Source organism: Agelaius tricolor, unplaced genomic scaffold (genome assembly GCF_023055355.1).
Source record: "Agelaius tricolor isolate 1412-34295 unplaced genomic scaffold, bAgeTri1.0.p SCAF_4, whole genome shotgun sequence".
NCBI classification, from domain to species: Eukaryota; Metazoa; Chordata; class Aves; order Passeriformes; family Icteridae; genus Agelaius; species Agelaius tricolor.
In genome coordinates, this window is record NW_027269264.1 from 14,020,020 (window position 1) to 14,030,431 (window position 10,412).

Genomic DNA, 10,412 nt, shown 5'->3' on the forward strand with positions numbered 1-10,412 from the left:
AGGGCACAAAGGGCAGCAGTGCACAGAAAGCTGTGTCCTTGTAACTTGGACACCCCAGGGTGCAGGTGGAGTAAGCACAATGTTCAAGGCACTGAAGTGGGAACCTGGGTGAGCAGGAGTGAGGTAGTGTCTGAGACCACAGAGCAAATATTTGCCTGCAATGCATTAAGGGAGATAACTGAAAGGCAGCCAACAAAGGGTGGAGGAGTCTGGTGGAGACAAGGCCCTGCTTGTTTGCCCAGCAGTGCAAAGGACATAAATGCAAAATCAGGGCCATTTGGGCCTCTCAAGAAGCTGTAAAAGGTGAAAAACAAGAGGGGGCCTGTTACAGCCCGTCTGCACGTGCCTAAATGCCCTCTGAGCCCTGGTAGCTCACCTGCCTCTCATCTGCTGGCTTGTACCTCTGAGAAACAGCTTTCCAGGCAGGGACAGGAAGGTTAAAGGCTTTTCCTGTGTTGTCTCTCTTGCTCCACACCTGCAGAAGGAGCTGAGCTTTGCCTAGGAAGACGGGGGTGGGGGGTGAACACAGCTGGCACCAGCTCCTGATCCCATCTTGAACTTCCAAACCTCACAGTTTGATTGGTCAAACAAACTGCATCTACCTCCTGCTGGATCTGTGGCATTAGGTTTTTCATGATCCACTCAATTAGGAATCTTTGTTACCTGATAAGGATGCAGGAGCAGGATGCAAGAATAGATCATGCCCTTACCACCAAGGCAGAATTAGAGCCCCTTATGTTCAAGGAATCAGATTTAAAAGGCAGAAAATATTTTTTGTGATGCTTTATTCTGAGCAGTAGCAAAACTCAGGCTCTGTCTGGACCCGACAGATGTTTGGGTTGGTGCCAAGTTGGTGACATCATTTTTTTTGTACCTGGTTTTGCTGTTCACAAATTCCATGTGTATCCTGCTTTCTCAGACAGATTTAGTAGCACAGGGAAGGCTTCATCCCAGTGGTGACAGCTGCCTTGGCCCCAGAAGTGGGAGTTTTGATGTAACTGTGTCTTCCCCAACACCACTGGAGCAAGAAGTCCTGGCTCCTGGCAAGGCAGAGATGACAAGGGCATCTCCTTTCACCCCACTGCCCCTCTCCCAGAGCACTTTGGATGGTTTCTTTTCAGGTTTTTTCCACTTTTTGCTATGAAAATCCTTGTTGAGTCAGACATCACCTTCATGTTCAGAGGTGAAAAACTGCTCATGTACTGCTCTACCCTTCAAGTGAATCCTCCTGGCCTCTTTGGAAATGAAGAGATGCTGGATGATACACTCCAACACCTGAAAAGAAAGAGTTATGTCCCTGAGGAATAATCAATTATGTCTCTGAGGAATGGTTAATCTTCCATCCCTGGACTGGACAACGTTCCTTCCTTCAGTAACTGTTATGGGCAGAAGTAGTTAGCCGTGGTGAAGGGGCAACCCACCAGAACCTGCCCTGCTGTCTGTGTTGTTGCATTTCTCCCTATCTCTGGGCTTCAGGTAGGGGCTGTGCCCCCAGGGGAAAAGCCTGCCCTTCAAAGACATCTACCTCACACCCATCCAAGAGAAACCTGGGAAAGAAGAGCTGATGGTACTGTGGGAATTATGATTATTTTCTCAACTGATTTGGGTTGTTTTGCACCCCCTTTTTGTCCCAAAACTGTTGTAAGCTGGAAACATGGTACCAGGTTCTGCAAAACTGCTTGCTCAGGGACAGTGAGACTGTGGAGCCATTTGACACAGCTCCCTGGCTGACAGCAGCAGACACTTCTGAAAAGAGTATGGCATGATAAAAGACCTTCCTTCATCTACTGCTGATGAGCATTTGGGAACTTTTGGAGGGAAAGATTGTTCTGGGGCCTCCATGTTCATCAGTTCTTATGGAACTAATGCCACAGGTTTGTTTAGAAGCTTTGGGGACCTGTAGAAACTCTTAAGACCACCAGTTCTGTCAGCAGAGGGTAACTGTGTGTCTTGTGGAGCAGCTCATCCTTTTGCTGAATTTAGAAACTGTTCTCTGCTAACTCCCTCTGGTATCACCCACACCTGGTTGTATCAGAAGAGGTGAATAGTGGTTTTCCTGTCACATCTCCCATCAGAGTCCTGGTTTAAGATCTCTGCTGTACCTTCTCTGTTTAGCAGGTGAAGCATTCTAGTACCTTTGCTCTGTCCAGGCAGAGAACTGTGCTTTACTTCCAGCTTCCCAGAGTCTGCCCTCTCCTGCCGCTGGACCCATCTTGAGATGGGGAGACCAGAACTAGGTGGAGGACTCACAGTGAAGAAGAGTAAGAATTCTCTGGTCACATGCACCAGATGATTAAATTATCTTTATTACCTCTCTCATAATTCTCAGCCTTTTATTTCCTTTTCTAACCACTGCTGAGCACACCAAAATATTCATAGCAGCTCTTGGGTGTCTTCCTGAGTGGCAACAGCTGACATGGAGTTCATCAGTCAGCACCACAGAAAGGATTGCTTTTGCCCCGTGCCCATTACTTTGTGTTCATCAGAGCTGCATTTCATCTGCTAATTTATTGCCCAGTTATTCTGACATTGTGGGCACATTCTGATGTTGTTAAGTAAAGAGACAGAGCTTGTTAGACTCCTGTCTGCCAGGTAAACCTTGGGAATATAAGTAAGGAGAACAGGATCCCTGAGCTTGCAAAGCATCTGAAATAAGAGTGTAAAGGTATAACTTACCCTGTCCTCAATTAGCCACTATTGCTACTTGTCAGAAAAACAGAGATCAAAGATTGATATATAGAGATCTACCAATCCACTCCTGTTTGAGTTGTTTTTCTTTTGGGTCAGCCTCTGGATCTGGTTATGCCTTTGGAAAGCCTAAGGCTGCTCCAAATGCTGGATTGCACTTCAGCACCCAGTGTTGTTGCTGGGGAGTGGTGACTTTCCCCATAGCAGATGGAGTGCTCATGTGACACTTCGTACACTATGTATCATCTATTTACATCTTTTTTTACATTAGCAACAGATGGCTTGGCATAATTATATTTTTTAAATTAGGGGGAATATGTATCTAAAACTTCACACATTTTCTAGAGCCTATTTTACTATTCCTTTTTACTTTTGCAGCAACAGCACTGAGGTCTTAAGGAAGGACCTCCCTTATCCTTCCATCACCTTCTGTGAAGAGGTGTCACACTAAACAGGCAGGTAGATACAGTATAGCAGTAAGCAAGCAGAAACTCCCCTAGTCCTACAAAGGGAGAGGAAAAGGCAGCTTGGAAGGAAGCAACACAAAAGGGAGAAGAAACAGACTTATGGGCAGTAAGGGAAGGGAAGAAAGAGAAGCACCAGGACTGACAAAATATACCTTCAAAAGCTAATTGAACTCAAGCCCTACAAAAGCATAACCTTGCTTCAAAAATATAAAACCTAGCAAAACATGAGTTCAGCAGCTGGTTTCTTCACGTTCCCTTTTTTGGCATATAAGGCTGTAAACATGGGGTCTCTGATACTGAATTTTTCTCAGGAAATATGAGCCTTGTTGTGAAGAAGGGTTAATGTAAACCAGGACTTTTCTATGCTCATGTGACTCTCAAAGCTGGGGCTGTAAGCAGGGTGCCAGGCTGGTTTGGTTTAGCAGTGCTGATGCTGTTATAAGAAAAGAAGAGGCACTTGTTAAGATTATGGGAAGAGATACAGCATAGACCATGAGCAGTCAAGATACTGAAATCTCTTTATCAGACCACATTTGCCTGGAAAGTAAAAGGTCCTTGAGCAACGAGGAGTGAAACACATCCTCAACATTGCCAAATGAATCATCATCCTTGTGCACAATGTCAAACCTTGAACACCTGGCAATGCTCAAACTGCTGCCTTCTGTTGGGAAGGGACTGGGGTTTAGTGGGAGTGGGCCTTCAGAGAAGGGCAGGAGAATGCAACTGGGACACAGCAGGTTTAATCTGCATTCTTTACTGTAAAGGGCTGTATCAGAGGGAAAGGAGACATCCACAGGGGAGCACATCTGTCCACAACCTTATCATTGCCACAGTACTGTCCATAGGCAAGTACATGATCTTTCTGGTTCCAACAGGAAGAATTAGAGTACAGCTCTGGGTGGAAACATCTCTCAATGGCCCATGGGCGGTACCAAGATCTGCAGACAGAGCTCTGGGCAAAGGCTGTGGTACCCCTTGGTGACCAGTGGGCTATGTGTTTGTAAGTAGATCTTTCCAGCTCAGGCATGCACACCTGCTGAGATGTCATTCTTTTGCCAGATTATTTTGACCCGTGCACCTTTGCTGCAGTGTATCAGATGATGTGCCTACTGGTTCTTGCTTGGTGTTTCTCAGCAAGCAAACATGGTATGGTGGGTGGATGCAAACCTAGTTTACATTTTTACACTACTTTTACTCCTCTGTAAATCCTACTCAGTAATGACTAATCCCCAAGCTGATTCCCCTTTCCCATTCGGACTATTTTATTTTCGCTAAATTTTGGTACTTGATAAAATTTAACCCTTTAGGGTCTTATTGTTTTGATTTTTCACATGCTATATGGAGAAGTGGTTTGCTCTAAAGTAGTACCCCAATGGAGATTAAAGGACACATCCCTTCCAGGAAAGCATGAGTACCCAACAAAAATGTACAGAAAGTGCAGGTTGAAAAAGAAACTATGGCAGATACCTACAAGGAGTCAGGTGAGGTATCTGGGTATAGGTGTACTTTCCAGAGGAGCCCACCTGTCCCGTGTCTGTTCCTGAATCTTCCCATGATGTCAGGGACAGCTTGGGCGATGCAGTCTCTACTTACCTGCCCTCATCTTCATCAAGATTGACACACACAGGTGTCACTGGGTAGTGACTGGCTGAAGCAAACAGAGCAGAAGGACAGAAGCAAGCTCATGTTAAGCTTCTCTGAAAAGCGTTGTGCAACCAATTCATTCCTGCTGGGCTCTGGACACTGTATCTGCAGCAGCTCAAAGATGAAACAGATACCCTGAGAAGCCAGGTGGTGCCCAAAAAAGTTGGAAAGCCCTGCTGCAAGATAAAGGAGCACAGTGTGAGGACAACCCCACCAACTCACAGGGGTGGAGGGCCAGCTGCCACCTCTAGCTCAGCCCTGTCCCTGGGGAATGGCTTTCCTCTGCAGTGTACAGTGAAGCTGCTCTGCAGTGCTGAGGGAGCAGTGGGGCATGCCTTGCTTTGCTGCAGCACCCCTCCATTGGCTCACCAATGCTGAGGGCCAATGCCCAGCCTGCAGCTTCATCCTGGCCTTGCTTTTTGTCTGCCTCACACTCCTCATGAGATCACCATGGGCCTCTGTTAGGATCTGATCTCACTACCCCTCATACCTTGCTGGGGGCTTTTGTTTAGGGATTTCCTGGCTAGCTAGTGGTCCCCTGACTCCCTCTCTCTTTCAAAGGGTAAAGATCTTCCTGCTTTCTTCTTCCATTCCTGGCAATGAAACATCAGCAATTGGGGATTATGGGATGTTTCAGCTATCCCCCACACCCCTTTGCCCCAGATCTACCACAGAGCTGCAGTGCCCCTGTGAGTCACTGAGGCCGTCACTGAGGGCAGCAGCCCACAGTGAACAGGAGAACAGGAGGTAGGACGGAAGTTCTGCCAGGGCTGGGGCAGTGTGGCTAATTCTGCTGCTGATTTAACATCTCTAAAAAATTATTATCAATAACCTGTTTCTTCCAAGCAAAGTGAATCAAAAGAGAAAATCTGAATTCAGTGAAGGGTTTGCCCAGAAGCTCAGAATGGGAAATTCATGGGATTTCCAGAGAAGCGGCTTTGTTGGCACCATGTTGCCAGTCCTTGTGATTTTAATCAAGTATCTTACGCGGTTGGTTTCTTTCCTAGGGTTCTTGCAGTTGCAGTATGATTACTGAGTTTTCTCTTCTTCTTTTCATATTGAGGCAATCTTTACTTGTGGGAGCTGTGAAAGAAATCATGAGAACAAGAAGCCCAGGGGCCCAAAATACCTATATGTAAATAAAGGTTAACACCACAGAGATTATTTTCAAAGCAATGCTTTGTTTTTCATCAAGAAAAGACTTGTACCTGACAACCTCAACGATAGAGAAAACCAGTCTCTCCAGATGTGACTGAAACTGAATGCAACTGCTCCTTAGTTTGTGGGCTCTTCTCCAGCCTCCCAGGCGCAAACACAGCCTGCTTAAATAGGAGGTCTCTGCGATGCCTTGTTTCTTCTGGTGCTTCCTTCTCCACTTGCAGCTACCAAACCAGGGAAGTTATTGGTGTAAGGAAAAAGTCTGCTGGACTTCAGATCCTGCACCTTTTTTTGGAAAAGGCACCAGACCCAGAATGCCTAGCTGCTTGCGTGGACAGGAGGCAGAACCACAGAGCTGTAGTAAACTGTCTTCAGGTTGCTGCATGAGGAGTTTCGCCCTTTAACAACAGACACATCTAGCTTCCTTCCTGATCCATGGCCTGTGAGATGCAAAAGCATTAAGGGGTTGGCTGGAAGGGATATTTAGGGGTAAGGTGGGAACTGTTGCAGTATGTAAGCAGTATGTAAGCAAGCGATTCATCAAAATTTGTTTTCTGATCTTCACTTTGGTCCTTACAGAGAACAGTAAGAAAGTAGGAGGGGAATGAACAAAACAGCCAAATCCTACAAGGAAAAGAGAAATTAAACTAGAGCAGCTTCAGGTCACGTTGGTCAGATGCTGAAGACCATAGACATAAACTGTCCTAAGCTAGCAAACTGATGAGGTATATTTTGGGTCAACCTGCATTAAACTCATTACCATGACCCTCCTTAGAGCCCACACATAATAGCAACCACATCAGACAGCACCAAGTCCTGGCAACTAGATGGTGAAGAAGGCTGGAAGATAAAAATGTGACCACCTGCTCTGGAGAGTAAGGACACATCCCATTCAATGATGGGAAGCCTATGCCTGAAAAAGGTGTTTACCAAGTAGTACTTGACTGCCCTGTATAAAGTGTGGATTATTTTCAGGTTTTGCTTTATCCCCATCTTGGTAAAAGAAGAAATGAGTTTCCAGAATGAAGGCAAAAGGGGGAAGGGGTAGAAAACAATTTTTGACTGTGAAGCACAGCATATGCTAGTGTGAAGCTGAACAGCTTTCCATGAAACATATTCTAGCCAAGCTATTACTAACACCTGATACACCCATGGTCCCCCATTAGTTGCCTGCCAGCAGTGAGCAATGGACTCAATATTATCAATTATGTTTCTTTCCCCTCTCCTTCTCTCCCACCAATTAATCATCTGTTAATCATGAGAAACAGTCCTCTACTTGGAAAATATCAGACAAACAAGGAGTTTTGCCAATAAAATGGAATATTATAGTAAATATTCTTTAAGGTGTCCTGAAATAAGGTGTAGCCATATTGTTATGCCATAGATTTTAAACACTGCTATTAAGTAAAATTCCTGGGAAAAGGTAAGCTGGTCAGGTCTGCCAGCTGATGCATACAGGTAATGTGTGTCAGAAACACCATGAGCAATAAATGGTGAGATCAAGCTTCTTTGGTCTCACATCTATTAAGGCCCAGACTAGCTGGCTTGAAAGCAGCCACCTTTTCATTGTCCTGCCCTTTCCCCAGGCAGGACTAGCTGTGCAAAAAACAGTCCCTACAGGTGTCAGCCTGCCTTCAGAGGCCTCCCAGGAGAGGTTCCACAACACAAAATCCCCTCCCCAATCACTTTGGCAAATTTGTTCTAGTCAAAGTCTCATTTGCTATCATTCAAACTCCAGCCATATGGGTTTCTCCAGTCCTACCTAACACAGAAAATACTATCCTGCTCTAACATAAATAAAGACCCATATCTTCATCAGTCTATCCAGTGGTCAAAATACCAGTTTCTCCAACCTTTATTTCTGGATTTATTTTATAGTCTTGTCATAATTCTTGGGCCTTCCATCAAGCATTAGCATAAACAAAGAGAGACAAGATATTCAGATGTCCTCATATGAGGTCATACAGTACCATGAGAGGCCATACATACCAATGAGAGTATATTACACAGTTAGAAATTTACTTTAGGACTCCCCAACCTGCCACACCCTTTGATTTCACCTGTTCAGTAGAGCAGCCCTAGCATTAGACATGAAGGTTGTGATAGAAATCCCATGGCAAGATCTCAGATTACCTGTATCCTTTTATGTGGATGCCGAGGTGACAAACAGATAAGGCAGCATGGTACAGAGTGGGGCATACTAAGAGGCTGAATCCAAGCTGTAGAAGATGAAATTGAGTTCTAAACTCCTGCTCTTTTTCCCTGCTTTTGCAGTATTAATTATTTATTATTTGGATAAGCTTCTCATGCCCTGAATGAAAAAAATTCTCACATTACAGAAAGCACCTCTACTTACCAGTGTCTAATGATGTGCTGTCCATATAGGAGCAGGACCTCGAGACCTACGGCTGCTCTAATCCTCTATAAATCCCTAGTTGAATAAGACTGAAATTCAGCAGCTTCTTCCCTAGTTTAAAAATGCAGCACACACAACAGGGAAGAAGGCAATCTACTAGGACACATCATCTCAAAGAAATAGGGACAGTAAGACTTAATGCTCTGTCTCCATGGAACAAATGCCCATGTAGCTTTCAGTATGGGTGACTAACAGGCAGTTTTCTGTTTGGCTGACAGCTGGAAGCACAAAACCTACCCAAAACTGCAACAATACAACAGACCTCCTAAAAAATCCATGTCCTTTGGCAGCCTTGGCTGAGGAACTTTCAAGTGTTAAGATGAACTTTTGCAAGCACATAGGCATCAGGTGTCAGGACAAGTGTAGCACATATTCATCAAACATTCAACCTGATTTAACATCAGTTAGCATCTTCCCGGTTATTCAATTACACATTTTTCTGTAAACACTGGAATTGTGTACCAAAGCAGGCTACAAAGTTAACAAAAGACTTGGCCCAACTTGGCACTGGACTTCCCAGGTATGATTTGTTAAGACATTTCTTAGCAGAATGGATCATGTCTTCCTGATGCCTTCATTCTGGAAACTCATTTCTTCTTTTACCAAGATGGGGATAAAGCAAAACCTGAAAATAATCCACACTTTATACAGGGCAGTCAAGTACTACTTGGTAAACCACCTTTTTCAGGCATAGGCTTCCCATCATTGAATGGGATGTGTCCTTACTCTCCAGAGCAGGTGGTCACATTTTTATCTTCCAGCCTTCTTCACCATCTAGTTGCCAGGACTTGGTGCTGTCTGATGTGGTTGCTATTATGTGTGGGCTCTAAGGAGGGTCATGGTAATGAGTTTAATGCAGGTTGACCCAAAATATACCTCATCAGTTTGCTAGCTTAGGACAGTTTATGTCTATGGTCTTCAGCATCTGACCAACGTGACCTGAAGCTGCTCTAGTTTAATTTCTCTTTTCCTTGTAGGATTTGGCTGTTTTGTTCATTCCCCTCCTACTTTCTTACTGTTCTCTGTAAGGACCAAAGTGAAGATCAGAAAACAAATTTTGATGAATCGCTTGCTTACATACTGCAACAGTTCCCACCTTACCCCTAAATATCCCTTCCAGCCAACCCCTTAATGCTTTTGCATCTCATGACATCAATTAAGAAAAGCTCAGGACTGCAGCACAGAGAAGGCACATCCAGTTATTCCAAGCCCAATCTTCATCCTTCCTGTAAACTTACAGAGACTATTTTCTGTTTGCTTACATTCCCATACACCTGGCTTTATGCTTTTGTTTGCTTGAGGATTGTTATGTGAAGGGCTAACTGATCATCTGTACTGGTTTATCAGCCTGAAACCTTAGTGCTCATGGATCTGATGGAATGGGTTGGACTGCTGGGGAAGGACATCTGATGTATAATACACTTCTACTAAGTTCTTAGAAACTTTGTAATCTTTATTTTGGCAATCATAAAGATGAAAACCACTGAGGTAACTCTAAACATCCTGACCACAGACACTACAACAAAAACAGATCACAACTGCAGAAAAGTTACTGCCTGTAGAATCCTAGGAAACAAGAGGGCTAATGTGTATGTCTCAAAAACTGATAGCCAGATGGAGCCAACCATGGATTATTGGTGATAACAGCCAGGAATTATTGGTAATAATACAGGATGTGGCTGGAGAAGAGGCCACAAGGAGGTAGGGCAGCACATTTCTGGGACAAATGTCCTAGTTCTGGCTCCTGGAGATGAGCACAACACAGCACAAATGCAGGGATGAGGCTGAGAAGTGGGCTGTAAGAGGGGATTGAGACCACCAAAGATCCCCAAAGCCATCCCCAACCCATTTCCAGAAAAGTCTAGAGGAATGGACTGCACAGGGTTACTAATTTGCATAGAAAGTGACAAACTTATCTCCAAGATGGGGAGATTTATTTATAAAAGGTATTCCAACCAAGCCCACATGTGTGGACATCCCCAGGACACCCCAGATGGATTCAATGCTGGAGCTAGGACTGGTCATCTCTCTTTCCCCTC